Source organism: Apteryx mantelli, chromosome 5, assembly GCF_036417845.1.
Source record: "Apteryx mantelli isolate bAptMan1 chromosome 5, bAptMan1.hap1, whole genome shotgun sequence".
Taxonomy (NCBI): Eukaryota; Metazoa; Chordata; class Aves; order Apterygiformes; family Apterygidae; genus Apteryx; species Apteryx mantelli.
This window is the reverse complement of record NC_089982.1, coordinates 56576383-56584618: the sequence shown is the minus strand read 5'-3', so window position 1 is coordinate 56584618 and position 8236 is coordinate 56576383.

Genomic DNA, 8236 nt, shown 5'->3' with positions numbered 1-8236 from the left:
TTCAGAACTGGACTGGGATTTCTAACTGAAAGTTACTGATAAAATTAGTTTCCTTTGAATAAAATCACATTCTTTTGCAAACAGACACCTTAATTTGGAAATACAGCAAAAGGCTTCTCTATATTTTGCAGCCATCTCTAGTTTGTGTAATTTCCAACCTACATTGTCCAGCTGAAGACTTGAGCTCAGACATAATTAGGATCAAGTTCTGCTAAGGCAACTTAGCCATTTGAAGCACAAACCATATATTACTAGCACAGATCTTACAAACTATCTATGCTGTCATGTTTCTGCCCAGTATAACAATGTGTGAATAGTTGTATGAATCAGAAAACAAAGATATTAAAGTGTCTTTCAGATATTGCACTAAGTTAATAAGCAGAAGTTCATTTGCCAGAATATTTATACATTAAGGATAAATGAAAAAATGAATATTCATAAACATCTTTCAGCTCCCCTGTGACATGTTTAAGTTTAGTAACACAAATGATTTTCTACAGATGTTTTTACAGCTGTTAACTGTACTTAGAAGTTGAAAACATGAATTTCTTTGTACTCACTGATCTTGGACAGCAAGGGCTCATTGAGTCTCTGTATCTTTCCCACGGCAGGATCACCTGTAAGTATGAGCAGATACAAGAATGAAGCATATGTCTTAATGTTATGGCACAACTCAGCGAAACATTGATTACATACAGAAAAAATGCACATCTGCATTCCAGAATAGGGATATAGCCTGGCATTTTCAAACCTAGTGCTTAGCCTTGTTGAAGCAGGCATTTTCACCTCTGGAATGCAGGCACTTTATTTAACCTCCCATACCAAAGGATAGGTACCCAGTCCTAATGTTGCACATTGGAAAAGGCTGGTTCTGCTATTCAGTAATAGCATTCCCATAGTCTGGGATAAACGTGGATGATGCTATCCAAATGTATAGGACTTCATGTATAGACTGGGTATCGAAAATGAATTCAGCTGAATTCACTATTCTCTATGTTCGCAATATTGCAATACAAAATAAGGCGTTGCCTCTTTCCAAATGAGGTCATAAGGCTATTTGAGATGTGACCAGATCAATGGTCACATCTTGAACCTGTCTCTGTCTAGGGACACCATAGCATTGGGACTTTTTTTCCCCCATCTTTCCTCATGGGAGATGACAGCTCAGAAGTTAGAAAACTTTAATTGCAGGTTCTACATAAGACAGAGTAAATTTATAGTCAAGATTATTCTACAACACAGTTTAGAAACTTTAGTAGTTTTCAGTACTTGCTGCTGTGAATGACTCCTTAGCTGTGTTTAGCACAGGAACTTGGAAAAGCAGGGGAAATTTGTGAACTGAACATCAAGACCGTCAGACACTAAGGTGCACAAATATTTTAGTAATATCAACTCTACATTTAATGAGGGGTACAAAAGCAGCTGCCAGAACTGTGCTCTCCATGACCTCTGTGGACTATCTGCAGTTTTCTTAGGACAGCCCCTGTAGAGCTTCTCCAGGCTACATAAGTGCTGTCAGTCATGATTATGCACATTGCAACTTGCATGCTCTGGAAGGCGGCCACACATAAGGCTGTGCTTTCAGGCTAGCCATATGAATGAAAAGCAACCTTAAAATTGAAAGGAGACATGGAGTGGTCCTCAAGATGTGGTGCAGATAAAGTCTTTCTCTTCAGATTGTATTCAAGTGGCTTTTATCTTTCTAGAACAACTTTTATAGTTGCTAGAGAACACCTGCCATGTCCCAAACTCCCTTCTGTTTCCCAGATGACCCTTACGAAAGAATCACTGGCATTAAAATACTGTTCAAAGTCCCAGAAGGGGTAGGAAAGGCCCACTAACCACAGAATCACAGAATGATTGAGGTTGGCAGGGACCTGCGGAGATCCTCTGGCCCAAACCTCTGCTCAAGCAGGGTCAGCTAGAGCAGGTTGCCCAGGACTGTAGCCAGGCAGGTCTTGAGTGTCTCCAAGGACGGAGACTTCACAGCCTCTCTGGGCAACCTGTTACAGTGCTCAGTCACTCTCACAGTAAAAAAGTTTTTTCTTGTATTCAGATGGAACTTTTTGTGTTTCAGTATTTATCCAAATGCCATCTATTTCCACAGAGTGCATAAAGTACCATACAGAAGGTCTTTGTTTCCTTGAGGAATTTTTGACCCTTCTCAATTCTGAGTTATAAATGTTGATATTACCTTTCTCCTTGCCTGCCAAGTGTACTTATAGCTTTCCTTCTGCAGCTGACAGCCCTGTTAAAACCAACTGCCCTCCACTGCTTTTATCAACATTGGTCTTTCTCCTCTGGCAGGCAGCAAATGTCCCTGAACTCTCAACTCTCTTTTTGGAAGCTGAAAGTTTCAACAGGAGTCTCAGGGAAAAACCTTCACTTTCTAAACCATGTCTGAATACCATCTGTCTATTCCAGGAAAACCTCTATCATTTTGCAAGCAAATACATTCTGGCATATTTCTAAAATAACATAAAATACTATACACAGTACAGACAGGTGATAATTATTAGCTTTAGGGATTTTTTCTCCCTTACAAGCTTCCATAGATAAAGATATTTTTTTTCTTTGAAATACAAATTATAAAGCTCAAAACTCAGGTTCTTATAGCAAACGACAACTTGCCCAGACTTGGCCTTCCCAGTATGTGGCTAGTCCATGATCAATACTATATCATACATCTTCAAACCAGCAATAAAGCTGTTTTTATTCCCAGGTTGACACTCCAAACTGTCTCAGATTCCAAGTCTACTGTGTCAGCAAGATATTTACTAGCCATGATCAGTGAATCTATTGAAAACTCAGGAAATAACATAACTGAATAGTGAGTAAGTCACTTATCTTAGTACTATAGCTCTAAGAGATGTATAAGTTACACTTCAAAGTCCTTGGATTCATGTGTGTGAATTATGCATTAATAGCTATGTAAATATAACACTGCAGCTCTTTCCAAGTTCAAGGGTGATTAATTTATAGAACATTGCTGAATCTATCAAATTGTATGTGATGTGGAAGTGGCAGATTTTTGCATCTCCCCACAATGCTGTTTATGCAGGACTCTAGCAATCTGGCTCTTCTGAACTGTATGACGTACATGCTGCTTCCTGGCCTTCCAGCAGCATGACACCAATCATACACAAGGAGTTCTGGTCTTATCAGAGAATAATTCCTGCTTTCTACCAGCTATTGGTAACATTCACATTTTCTAATTTGAAAGCCATGGACATGCAGTGATCCTTGAATTGTGGGAAGTGCATTTCAGTGCAAGTTTCTCACATCTCTAAACTTTCTTTGTTGTGCTTTGTATTTTACATTTTCTTGGCCCAGGCTTCTCAGTATTATCTTCCAATGGTTAAAACCAGTAGAGTACAGGCTAGTATTTTTAACCTGAAAAATCTAACAATCATTTGGTTTTTAGGTTTATTTTCCCACAAAATACAGAAGTCTGTGACTTTACCCCTCTATGCAAATTACCTGAATCAAGGAGTGTTTTACTAACTAAAATACCCAGACCTGCTGGTACTGACCAACTTAATTAACATAGATTATCATGCCCCATATCTGAATATCTAGATTTGGGAGTCCCCACATCAATGCTCTACCCGTATTGTCTTTAAACATGTTCATAAAAGCCTAAAGGACAGTGCTCTTGATTTGCAATTTCAGGGTTGTCCTTTTCCTAAATTCAAATAGAATTACGTCTCACAAAGATTATCAAGAAATCCACCTGTAGCTATTTTACTAACAAAGCTTCTCAGGCTTTACTGCCAAATTAAAATCTTCATTGGAAAAAAAATCTGAACAAACCAAAGAACAAAAAGTATCTGAATAACTGTATAATTTCACTATTCTCCCTTAAAAATAATAAAAAAAAACACATAAAATCAGCTGGTAAGTCTATTAAGTCCTAGAAATTGCAGTGAAATCTGCTCTGGGCTGGCCAGTAAATTATACTGATTTTTGTCCCTCACACAGATAAATTCCTGTGAATGACATGATGGTCTGAACTGAAAAGCTCAGAAGCAAACCTTCCCTCTTCCATCCTCACAGACATTTGGTGAAGCACTATCTAATATTATAATTTACTGTGGACCACATGAGTCAAGCTCAGTGTTACCTAAATGTGAGTTCTTATCTGTTCTCTCTGTCATTTTCAAAACAACCTTTGACCCTCCTTCCCATCTTTTGCACAGCTTCTCCATTCTCCCTGGCAAACAAGTTTTGTTATATCTGATGCGTCACAGCAATCTAAGCTATAAACTGCCCTGGCAGTTTTTCTTTAACAGGCAGGAAACATGAAACATTCCCATGTAATTCTCTTGCATGTCCTGGATCTTTGGGAAAAAGGATTTTTCCTACTCAGTGAAAGCTTCTTTGCATGAAACTCTCTAAACTAACTCTCGATTCAGCAGTATAAATAATTTATACACATTTTTTATTTTGAATCCTTCAAAACTCTCTTTTCACCAGGAAGATCTTTGTGTAATTAACTCCAGTTGCATTTGGGCTGGAGATCTGCCTCAGCTAATTTTAGCCTGCTAAAAGTTGAATTCCTAGTGTCAGCTAGGCATATACATTAGTCCCCAGTAAATAAAGACAGCTAGACATCTCCAATGGGGAATTCAGCCCACCAGCTGAGATGCATCTTCATTTAGGAGGAATAAACCTGATAGTATGCAGGACCCAGCCAACTAGTTTAGGCTAGATACCTAATTTTTAGATGGGTAAATTTAGGTAAGTTGAACCCCTCTCATTAAGCTGAAAACAGTGTCATGAAGTTGAGAACAAATATTTACCGTGAAAAGCTAATATGCAGTCACAAACATTTGTAACTGCCAAAAGCTTATAAATATTAACTGTATATAAATATTCAGAGCATCTAAAGTCTGGAATGGCTGTGAGCTGGCAGCCTCTACACAGCTTCTGATCAAATTATGGCTAATGATATTTCAGACTTTCTTGCTGGCAGAAGGAACCGGCATCCAGAACTCAGCCCTGACACCTTCAAACAGCCCAAAGCAGACGATTGCTTTTAGGAACCAAAGAGTGTTGGTGCCACCTAGAGGGAACTATTCACATAAGAAGTATGAAAATCATTACTGCACACTGGTGCAATAATGTAAGGAAGATATACAATGCTAAGGAAAAAAATCCTAGAGAAAAATGTCTATTACTGCTGTACAAAAATCACATACAGTTATGAGAATTAACACAGTACAAGTTACATTAAAAAACTATCACTATCCTCAGCATAACTTGTAAACATAAATATAGAACCTATATTTAAGACAAGCAACTGCAAATTCCTCTCCTTCAAACCATTTCCCACCCTCACAGCTGTATTCCTTCCCTTCCTCCTCCCATTATCTAGAATCTGAGGAAATAGCCAGCAATCTGAATATATTTGAGGTCAGATCCTGGTTCCCTGTATTGCTCTAGTACTGTAAGCAATGGGAGCCAGCTGGCAGGGAATTCCTTGGGCATCCAGGAAGCGCCGAATGCCTGATCAAGAAATCCTCAAGGCTGCAACTCCATAGTCTTCTGCTAATCACCAGCTTTGATGAATGGTCTTTTGAAGACCAGTATATGTCAATGTAACTTAAAACTGCTCTAAACTATTGAGGGAACAGAACCAGCTTCCACAAACAAAGGAAAGACTAGTGCCTAATGGTTAAGTGTCTTTCTTTCTTTCTTCCTCCATTAAATCTACCACCTACAAACTATGATTCACTGCGATAACTACAATGGCAATAATAAGTCACTGTGACATTGCGGGCTTTGGGATTTTTTGCTGATGGGTGGAATCTGTCGCTCTTTCTAGATACATAATTGAAGTAATCTTTGAGCATGTGTTCACTAAAATTTTGCGGACTACAGGGCCTTTCTCATCCTTATGCTGTTGTACAATAATGATTCCTGCTATGAGTTGCTATGTGGACACTGGTTTCATGCCATGGCTCTTATTTGCCACCCAGAAAACCCCACATGGCAGCAGGGATGGAGCTAGCAAATAACACAGATATTAGAAGGAATCTGCTCTACCTGTTACAGCTCTACTTTTCCTCAAGCAGACACTAATTCTTCTCTCTTCCCACTTGTACATCCTAGTAGAGTGGGGACTTGACTCATGCCTATTAAATTTCTTTCTATTCATCTTTGTTGCTAGTAATATTTCAGTCAATGCAATGTGGATGGTGACTGACAGTACAAAATGGCAATATAGTGCCATGATCCTACTGTGCAATAGAAACCCAAGCTTTCCCTGTTCCACCCCTTAAAGGAAGATTATTCGACAGAAGAGTATTCGATACTAACCATTTGTTAGTTCACTGACCTCTTTGAGAGCTGTACCTCTGAGGCTAAGAGGGTAGATTCAACAGATTACCAAAGTGCCAAAAAGTTGGGTATCTGTCACCGTAAAGGGGAACTCAGCATGACTCTGTGGGTGCACGTGACTGTCCTGTCAGCGTGCCGCAGTCCTGCTGTCCCAGCTGACCACAGTAATGCAAAGGCATTAGTCCATATTTAGGTTCTAACTAGCCTAGGTCAAGGTGTATGAATCAAACATTTCCATTTGCAGGAAAAACCTGGACACAGGCTAGAGAAGAGAGCACACCACTGTAACAACTTCTGCATATAGTATGGATGTAAACAGTGTCAGTGTTTTCCTTCATCAGCTCCAATCCCCTGGCAGTGTGTCTGTAGGCCCTATGGCTTTCACAGTCTCACACTGCACCATAATGGCCACAAGCCTTATCCTGCACTTTATAAACACCCCCAAAGTCCTCTCAGCTATCAGTTTCTGCACAGAAAAATGTACCCTGGAGTCTGGAGGAAGCCAGGGTCCTGGTCAGTATGCTACAGGGCCATGCCATATACCCGATTAGCCACAAGACTTTCAGATAGTGAGTTGATGAAATGTTGACCAAGGTGGTTCAGGCCAGCTTCCACAGAATTGTCAAGCAAAGCTATTTTATATTTAAAAAATGTACTGTTCAGTCAAAGGAAGGGCCTTCTTTATGAGCCAGACCTTTGCTCCCCCTTGCCCTATCTGTGAAAGCTGTAAAAGGACCAGCCTGCAAAGACATGGTAGTGGTGTGTCCTCGTGTTTCAGAGAGGAGCCGGGTCTGAAAAGATACGCCTGCTGTGCTTCAGAGAGATATGCTGCAAGAGTGGACAACCTGCATGTAGGAAATGAGCAGCACAAGAGGACATGGTGCCTCAAGTCAAGAACTCCAGAAGCATGTCACCTCTGTTGCTGCGGCGTCCCCCTGGCAGGGGGACATGCCGTTGCAGGGGGGCTCCCACACCTTGCCTGCTTGCAAAGCAGACATAGCTGCTCCCCACTTGCATGTAGCAGCAAAGCTTGACACAGCGTGGCTGGTGACAGCCAGTACAGCACCTGGGCTGCAGCACTATGCAGTGCAGGTGAGTCTCCCACAGAAAGCCTTGCATCACACCAACTCTCTCACACCTTCTCGCACACATACGCACATACACACATGGCCCTCACAGGCTACATGCCCATGTACTCTCCCTGACAACAGCAGCAATGGTGGAGCTGCTCATCACTGAGCTCCTTGAGCATGATCCTGGGGAAGCAGCAATTGCAACACTGCTCCCTCCTCCCCAGTGCTGCCCAGACACGCTCTCCTTTCCCGCCATCCTCCCAAGCTGTGGGCTTATTGAGACATCAGCTGCTCCTCCCTCCCACTCCAAAAAATGTCCACCCACACATCCAGCTATACCAGCCTCTGCCAGGCTCCCCAAACCCCAGTGCCTCCACTAGTCTCATGCTGCTCACCCCCCACGCTCTCGACCCTCTCCCCCTTCACGACGAAAAAGGATGCTTTTCACTGCAGTCTCAACCCAAGGTACAGCCTCAGCCTAACCATCCAAACCATCCACGTGCTGGGCTGGGAAGTCTGGCCCTGGGCAGCAATGCCTTGGGAGCCAGCTCGGCAACCTGCAGCATGTGGATGCTGGCGATGCCTGCCCTGCCGGCTCTCCTCGTTGCTCTGCAGCCACAGCAGCCACAGCCCTGCCAAGGCTGCCATTGAAACCATCGCTCCAGATTGCATGATAATACGTGTCCACACTTGAGACAGCCTGGCTGGGGATCTGGGTGTTTTGTGCAAATTCTTACATGTGGATTACTCTCATGATTTACTTAGTAACTCCGATAGGTCGGCTTAATCATATTTATGTTATTGCAGGTATATGGGCCCAG